Source organism: Agelaius tricolor, unplaced genomic scaffold (assembly GCF_023055355.1).
Source record: "Agelaius tricolor isolate 1412-34295 unplaced genomic scaffold, bAgeTri1.0.p SCAF_8, whole genome shotgun sequence".
NCBI classification, from domain to species: domain Eukaryota; kingdom Metazoa; phylum Chordata; class Aves; order Passeriformes; family Icteridae; genus Agelaius; species Agelaius tricolor.
In genome coordinates, this window is record NW_027269268.1 from 29,435,083 (window position 1) to 29,444,490 (window position 9,408).

The 9,408-nt window shown below is 36.0% G+C and overlaps 1 long non-coding RNA gene across 1 annotated transcript in view; it reads left to right on the forward strand.

Annotated features, from left to right (window-relative positions):
• LOC139592624 (uncharacterized) overlaps nt 1-7,982 on the forward strand; it is a 33,440-nt gene extending 25,458 nt beyond the window's left edge. Inside the window, exons 2-3 of the long non-coding RNA XR_011680067.1 lie at nt 6,682-6,843; nt 7,922-7,982. This is a non-coding gene — a long non-coding RNA (uncharacterized lncRNA). The remainder of the gene's footprint in view (nt 1-6,681; nt 6,844-7,921) is intronic.
• Nucleotides 7,983-9,408: the final 1,426 nt, after the last annotated feature.

Sequence of the window (9,408 nt, forward strand, 5' to 3'; positions counted from 1 at the left end):
AGCTAGAATAACCAAGAAGGTTAGAAGAATCAGGAATCAGAGGTCTTTTGGGTTTTTTTGTTTTTTCTTTTTAATTCAAAAAAAAAAACAGTCAGGAGGAAAATGTGGGAAAGTTCTCTTTTTTGCTCTTCAGGAATGGTGTCCTGTTGGTAAAGCAGTGTGGTAGGTTACCATGGCTGGATGCCAGGTGCCCACCAAGCTGTTCTATCTCTCCCCATCTCTTCTGGACAGGGGAGAGAAAATAAGATGGAAAAGCAATTTACAGGTTGAGATAATGCTGCTAACTACAGTAGAGGCAAAAGTTTGGGTGCAAACACAAAAACAAGTAGGTTTACTCTCTACTTCCCATCAGCAAGCAATGTTCAGCTTTTTCCTGGGAAGCAGAGCTACAGCACACATAGACATTGCTCTGGAATGTTTTAGATTCTCAGTCAAAGTGTGGAATTGCCTTTCTGATTCGTGCAAGTCTGGCCCACCTGCTCATCTCCATACCGCCAGGACACGTCAGTGTGGTGCTCCAATAAGAGACCACTCCAAAGCACTGTGGTTTTTCAGCACCATGCTTCTCACACACTAATCCAGACCACTTTTGAGCAAGGTTAGGAAAAAGGAAAGGGGTATTTAGGAGGGGTCTCAGTACCCACTTAGAGTCAGCTCCCATACCCCTCTGTTGAATACAGTTGGTGTAGGCAGATCACTGTGTTATGTCCACAACATTGAGCTCATTTGTGCATATCATTTTATGAGAAAGCTGTTGACAAATTAGAGGAAAGGACAAAATTAGAGGAAAGGACAGTTGCATTAATTGAGCTTGCTCAAATTGAAAGAAAGTAATTATTTATGGTAGCAAATAGTGTAATAATTATGAAAAATTGAATGAAATTAAGATAAAAAATATTTAAACAGAATATTAGAAAATGTTCTCTGACAGTGAGATATATGAAGCTGCAGTTTCTAAGGAGAGGTGGTTATATTCTCATTGCCTGAAGCACTTGAAACTATACAGGAAGAGAAATGTTGAAAATTGTGGGAAGTGTCTGTGCCTGAACTGGCATGAGAACTGACTGACCTTTTCCTTCTTTTATTCTGTGAATATTAAAAATGAGACTTTTAAAAGACTTAAATATCCATGTCAAAAATTATACCTACCTTTTCTGGTATTTTCAGGTATTTTCTTTCTTTCTTTTTTTTCCTTAATTAGTATGGAAATGTCACTGAATACATTAACTGACACACTCTTTATCTCACTATATTCCTTCTTCTCCTTGTTAATATTACATCTAGCTTATAGTGACCGTTAATTGATTTTTCTTTATCTTTCATAATTTTCCTTTCACATGCATTGCCAATAGCACTTCCATCTCAGAATATATTCAGTTTTGATGGTTTTCCATCTAATGAAAATTACTCTGAGAACTTCACTACTGTGGATAACACTGTTGAGGTAACTGGTCTGGTAAATAATTTATATCACAAGGATTTAATTGTTTAGTTCTAGACCTACACCTGATTCTAAATTTTTTCAAAGTTTTTGTTTATTCTCTTGTTTTGGTTTGTTTCCTTCAGATGAAAATGTAGCCTATATATTCTGCAATATATATGATATGAAAACAAATTTTTATCAAGTATATCTTTTATGCTGCTCAAAATTTAAATTTCCTGTAGAAACAGCATTTCCAATGCAGACTTGGAAACAATACCTGCAGATATGTTACTGCTTATCAGAGCCTCAATGATCCTTTGGATCTGCAGGTACAGTTTTCCTGTTCTAAATCACTCCATTCAGTTCTGGGCTTTTAAATGAGCAGTAAGCATCCCTCCTGTTTCCTCTGATGACTCTACCAAAGCACATGTACTTTCAGCTCCTCCTCGGTCTCTGCAGGCTGGATTTTTTTTCCCCCCTGGGAGATGTCTGAAGCAGTTGTCCTGTGCTTGTAAATTCCATGTCAGGTTTGCCATAATTTTTCATGGTTTCTGTCCTTTAACAAGTTCAGTGACTTTTTAACTAAAAAAAAGAACATTTAATATTTTTTCCTTTCACTGCTACAAACTTTATCTTTTCCAAAACTAATTTTTTCTACACCTTTGTATTTAACTGGCATACTTGGTGAGATGGACTAACCCATCTCTGCAAAACATCAGTTTCACCTTAGCCACCCACCTGCTGCTGACTTACCTAGTAGTGACAGCATCCTCAGGGCTCTCCTGTCCTTAAAAGGTGTGTGAGATGTTAAAAATAAAAGCTGTCCCATTTGCAGCTTGATAGTCTTGTATTGGCAAACATTGCTCTTTTGAATATTTCCCTGAGCAAGCAGCACTGGACACTTTGTCCTTTCTAAACACCTTTCTTTGTCTCTTGCCATGGATACAGTCCAGTGAAGTCCTTTCTGTCTCAGAGTCCCTCCCAAATTCTGGCTTTTACCACAAAATATGCAGACTTTTTTGGAAATAAATACTGAAATAATTGTCTTTTTAACATAAATATCCTTTTTTGAATCAGTTTGGTTTCTTTTGTGATGGCCATGGTGAGTCTTCATATTGTGCTATCTTTGTGATAGCTCATGCAGGACCTCTAAGGACTCGTCCTGAGTCTTGCATGGCACCATTCCATCAGACTTTTTCTTTTAAAAAAAAAAATATGATTTCCTAATGAAGCATCTATAACTCCTTCATTACTCCTTTGTGCCGCTTCATCATTATCATTAATGTTCTTCTGTGGTCATTTTTTTCCAAAATATCACTGAAAAAGAAATCAAATCACCTTTATACTTCATTTTCACAGGAAGCACAGCATTTTCCAGACCATTAACACGGAAGTCCATTGTTAATTTCCTCTGCCTGATTTAACTGAAAACTACTAAAACATTAAGTTGCTTCAGAAGCAGCTTCTTTCAGAAATATATTGCTTGTTTTTGGCACTCTATTCATTGCAATTGCAGGATAAAGCAAAATTAAGCCCTTTTTTCCAGTTGTACTCAACATTCCCCTGCTGCTCAGAGTAAAACACAACTGATCAGCCCTTTCTTCTGTATTGTCTCCTGAACTTCTCTGTGTGGTAGTTTTCCCTTATCTACATTCCTTCTCCTTTGGCCCTGTATTGTTTAACACAGTTTGGATTGATGTGCTATGGATGAGACAGTTTTTTCTGACATTACTGCCATGTTCATAATGATGCAATGAATGATTTGCACCTCCTCAGACAATCAGTTAATAAAAATACTTAGGTTGCCACTTCAGACTGGTATCTAGCGAGACAGAAGACCAAAGTATCTGTTTCCAGGAATAACTATAGTAATGAATTTTTCTGGACTTGCTAAAGTCAGTGAGAGAAGGAAGGTTCTGAAATTAAGATATTTATTAGACAGATCCAAAAGTCCTAGGAAAGGACCAAGGTGGTGTTGTTTAAGGAATGTGACAGAGCCCTATGGATGGGAATACTAAGTGAAGCCCATCCCATCCTATCACTTAATGTCTACTGCTCCTAAAATGAATCACAGAATCATAGAATGACTTGGGATGGAAGGGACCTTAAAGGTTGTTGAGTCCAATCCCCCAAGGACCAGCCTGACCTTGAACATTTCCTGGAATGGGGCATCTACAGTCTCTGGGCCTCTTGTTCTAGTGTTTCACCAGCACTTACAGAGTTGCATTTCTCCGATTGAATCTGATGGTTTCTGTTGATTTTCATCATTTTGGAAATGAAATTTATACTGATGCTTAAGCAGAAATAATTTGAGTCATAACATAATATTTGAGGTGTGATTTCTGCAAAATATTGAGCATTACCCAGCAACAATTATATAGTGTCATTGATCTTGTAAGAAAATCCTTTCAGACTTTCTGGGGGATGGGAGTTTTGTATCTTGTGAAATTCTATAAAATTTCAGTTGACTGCATTGTGTTGACAAATATATCTTTACAGTAAAGGGAAATACTTCTTAAGTTCACCTCATTTCAACTTATCTTTCCAGAACAAAGGTTTAATTCAACCCCTGTTTAGCCAACCATACATAAATGTGTTTTGGCTGGGGACTTTTTATGTGCCTCAGACATCCTTTGTTATATAAGGAAAACATACATGATACCTTTGGTGGCAGTACTCATTATACCTTTTATCAGATACATAAGATTAGGCAAAGAAAGGAGGTCACAGTTTTTCTGGCTGTTTTTCATATTAGCTGCAGTCATTTCCTAACAAATTAAGTGGATGTAGATTCTAAAATCCTTCTATACAGCTACAGCAGGTACTGTCAAGCTGCATCCAGAAAAAAATATTGTGGCACTTAAAGCCATGTCACTGTTCCAGCTGACCAGTTTAACCTGAAATTCATGCTATAGCACAGAGAAAAGTAAAATATCTGCACTGGCTCTGAAGTAAAAGGAATCTGACTCCACCAGTTTGGGTTCACACACGATACATCCGCTACCCTAACCAAATACTTTTTCTTTGAAACATAATGAAATCTGATTAAAAAAAAAAAGAGTTTTATCCTTCTGAGGAGCTAAATATGAACTTTTCTTTTTTTTTTTTTTTTTTTTTTTGGCTCTGACTGCAGTAAAAGAAACTTGCTAGGTATGCTACAAGGCATTTACCTTGTATGTAATCCAAAACCCATAGGAGTCAGTACAGGCAAAATTTCCTCCTTTTCAGAAGTTAATGATTTTGTTTTCAGGCTTTTGGATTCCAGAGGAAGCCTTGTTTCAGAGACATAATCCTGTAAGTCCCAGGAAAATAATCTGGGAATTCTCAGGGTATAGCAGGGATAAGGGGAGAGTTATTTTTCAGTGAAAAGTTGAGAAAAGCATGGGTTGAAAAAAGCACCAAGATCTGAAGCAGCACCACTTGTCCAATTCTGTAGTGCAGTAAATAGTACACTGTCCCCTTTGTCTTTCCTGTTCTTTGTTATGACATTATACTTCCTAGAATAGCATTAGATCATTTTTTTAAGACATAGTAACATTTTCATCAGGCAGCTACATGATTCTTAGGTGACCTAAGATATAATACTACTTTCAACCTGAAGAGGTAGAGCTATTTTCCTCTGTTGAGGGAAAAACTGGTACAAAGCACATTTAACATGATGGGTGAGAAGTATGTGTAGCAATGGTCACTTATAAAAGGTACAGCAAGAAATCTGTATTAAAAATGATGCAAAAAATGAACAAGTATTGAAAAGAAATACAGAATGAATACTGTTTCCCATAAACTTGCTGATTGTACATATTGATTATTCAGTATTGCTTTTTTATATTAAGGAGGAATTTATTGTTGCTGTTGTTTGACATCTGTTGTATTTCATCCTGAGCTAATTATTCCAAAAGTTTCATCAGAGTGAAAAAAAGTCCACCATCTCTCTCTTTGGCACAGCAAGTCAGTCAGGTATAAGGTATACAAGAAACTAGGCTCAAATATATTGTTACCTAAGCTACCTATGGAAAAAATGACAAGAAAAGGACATTTGTACACAACCACATTATAAATGTTTTGATTTACAAGCATCTGCTATTCTTGTTTGTGAGTGCTTTACCATGCATCTGGACCTTGACATCTAGGAGCTTATTGAATAACTTGAATTTTCATCTCTTATCACCTTTATTGTGGAGAACTACACAGGGTAACTCTTCTAATTCTTAAAATGAAACCCTCCCAACAGAAGAAATGCCTGGTGTTTTGGAAGCCAGAAATCATCAACGTAGAAAAGAGTCCTTTAGAATGTTCAGCATAGGAGAATGTTCTACTTAAAGTGTGCTGCTGATAAAAGAACTCTCTATCTCTAGAGATACAAAGCAGAAAAAATGATGTTGTACATCAGAGAGATAAAAGATCACTGTGCTGAAAGTAATCATCAAACTATGACTTTTAAAGCTTGAAACTGCATTTTTCTAAAGTTTCCACTGTTTCTTCATTCTTTCCACATTTTCACAAAATAATACTGTTTCTTTAGAAACTATTGAAAATATCTGGAGAATATAAAAATATAAGTTTTTAAGAGACAATAAAGAAACTCTATCTGAAAGGTTTTTTCATTTAAAGTAAAATTCTCTAAACAATCAGTCCATTAAACCAGCAATATTTTCCACTTTCCAGAGATAAAAAGAGATTTGTTTTAATGTGCTGACTGTATGAAAAGACAAACTTAAAGACTGCAGAACAGTCTCCCAGGCATACAATTAATCAGAATGAAAATTTTAGTTGGTATCTTGATATAAATAAAAGATACCATTAATTTGTTGTTGAAATTACTGAAAACGTCCCTGCCAGGAGCAGTCTGAATAAATCCAGGTTTGACTGATAGGGCATTAATGGCAAGCACTCAGACACTTAAATCAAAGGCTTATTATTCTTTGTAATACTTTTCCTGTACCCAGCTTATTTTCACATTCAAGTCCTGACAGAGATTTTCCTTTTATTGGCCAACTTTATATTGATAGACTATATTTAGCATAATCATATCTTTTTGGCTTAAATTATTTATATAATAGCCTCTTTCAAGGCAGAACAGTAGACAAAGACACTACTCCTAAAAGATAACACTGCTAATTGTGTCAATATTTATTAAAATACTAACATTCATTCTGTAAAGACAATTAGTGGTCAGCATGGCCCTGTTTTCACTGAAGAATCTGGTCACAAACATTTCAAGGTATTGGATAACTCTCATGGTTCTACTGTTCCAGCAGGACATGCTCAAAAAGACTTCACTGTGAAACATCCTTCTCCTCTTCCTATGGTGTGCAAGGAAACACACCTTACACCCATTTTCTGCTGAGTGGAGTGTCTCAGGGCCACACAGCCCCCTGCAAGATTTCACAAGGTAGAAGATTGCACCAGCAAGCACCCAGGTAAAACCTATCAGTATTGGCTCTGCTACGTCCACGTGGATAGAGGCTGGGTAGTCACGTATTCTGTGCACAAGTGTCTTGGTTTGTAATGAATTCATCAGTGGCAAATCTTAGTCTTGGAATCTGAAACTCCTTAAAAAAGAGACTTGAGTCATTTCCCTAGGTTTTGCAACAAATCCTATTTTTTTTTTTCAATGGGGATGAATAATACAAACAGTGAAATCATACTGTAAGGTACTCAATCTGAATTTACTGTATAGTACAGAAGTAATATAAACCACCATTACCTTGAGAAATACAGTGACTGCCTTCTGCAAATTGTGCTGCAAAAATAGAAGTTTCTGTGCTGAGTACTGAAGTGTGAAAGCAGCAATAGAGTTCAGAAGGTATATGATTTATTTTTCAAGAGTTTATTATGGCATTATATCATACTTGTTATTTTTTGGCACAGACAGCATTGTACTGCTGTACTGTTTGTCTGGGATTGAGTTGCATCCCTTTCTGTCTGTTTAGCTCAGCATCTTAGTAATATGAGTAATAAGTGCAAAAGATTTTCTGTAGAAACTGCATCGCTCTTTCCTATCTATACTTGGTAAACACTTTACTCTTATTCCTTGTTTCTCACAAACTCATTCCAAGCACATCAGTGAAGCATAGTGGCAACACTTGAGTTTACAAGAAACCATTTACCTGGTAGAAGGGAACAAAATTCCCATCCAAGAATTACTGCTCAGCCCAGAATATTGAACCAGTTCTTAATGCAAAGTCAAACTAGGCACGTCCTTAGCATCAATGGTGCATTAACAAGAATCTCTTCATCCCTGCAACCAAGCCTGGAAAAATCATTGAAAAATAGTAAGCAGGCATTGAATTTTCAGTACAATTAACACTTTGAAAAATGCTGAGACTGCTAAGGAAATAAAGAGGACTCTTAATATTAGATAGAGCTACTTAAATAATGTGTTGGGAAATGTTAAATTTCAGCTTTCTTCTTGTTTACAAATAATCAGTAAATAGATGCAAATTTTAGAGAGTTAGTCTTGCTGAGTATTTTAAGAGAACATTTTTTACCCTACAGATTCTTTTGATCAAGAGCTGAGATACTTCAAAGAGAGATGTATTATGGAATCATGGAGAAAGTAAGTAGCTGCCTGCCTGACTATTTTTTATAGCCAGTAGTGTCTAGAATTCATTATGTGTTTTGTGCAATTAGTCACACAATATTGGTTCTGCACCTAAACATTATGCAAATACATGTGAGGACTGCAGGAAAGTGTCTTTCATACCTGTACACCATAATAGCTAGGAGCAGTTTAGTGTTTCAGAGAGAGAGCAGAAGAGAATTCCACTGTACACTTTTTAACCTTTCCTTATTTTCTTTATTTTTGTTTGTTTGCTTATTTTTCTCCCTAAGGAAAACATAGTATAAATTTATATATGATGACTTGGGATGTAAACGCCTAATTCCCTTTCCATTCTAGGAATAAAAATATATAAACTATCTTGTCTCAGCTGAATGTTTACAAAATATACACTCCTTTTGCTCTTGTCACAATCACCTAGAATAATTGTATTTATATGAACACAATACTAATTGCCAAGGATTTGCTCACTGGCCTTTGTCTCTCTTATCATATTAATTGCCTGAACACCAGGGTTCCTGATGGAGTGTTTAGAGTGCTGTTGTGTCTATATGCTGAACACTGTTTCATCTGCTCCCCTAACATACAAACTGGAGCTGTTGCTGTCCTTAATATCATTCTGATTAGGTTACTTTTACCATTCATTCCCTTGATAGGTGTGGTGCAGTGAATATTTTGATATATTACAATATAGCATTCAGAATTATTTTTGCTCATTAAATGGCATTTAATAATGCCATTTGCATTATTAAATTTTTCAGTGGAAGTGGTAAGAGAAGTATTTTTGCAAACACAGTGCAACTTTTGGGCCTTCCTACAATTTATTGCAGATAATCAATAGGTGATAAATTTGGGAAAAACCTAAGTTCTTGATGAAGGATTTTAACATCTGGTAAAAAAAACGTCTAAAACTGAAATTGTCTTTGGAGGAAATAGAATTCTAGAAAACAGGAGTCTTTAAACTCAAAGGGAGCTTTAACTAGAACTACCAATCAATGAAGGTAGACTGGTATTCCTAGGTGTGCTCTGTAGCTCTTCCTATTGGAACAAAACTCCAACTTCACATGGCTTCACCTGTCTTTACATTCAATGAGCATTGCAAGAGTATTTTCTCAGCCTGTATTAGTAATGATTATTTCAAGTGTAACTGAAACAGGAAATGCTGGACATGATTTTCCTTCTTAGAGGGACCATGATAGATTAGCACCAAGTTGTTCACATAACAGAAATTTAGTAATGGATTCTTTGGCTTTGAGACTATATTTTAGATCAGAGCATTCTCCAAAATTGAACGGTCTGGGTGACTTGTCAGTATGTTTTCTGTGCTTCTCACATTGCAGAGATTGCCTGGAACTAAAGTCTGTAAGTAGCTTCTGACAGGAGAAAACCTGATTATGAAATAGAGTACGCCCAATAAACCCCT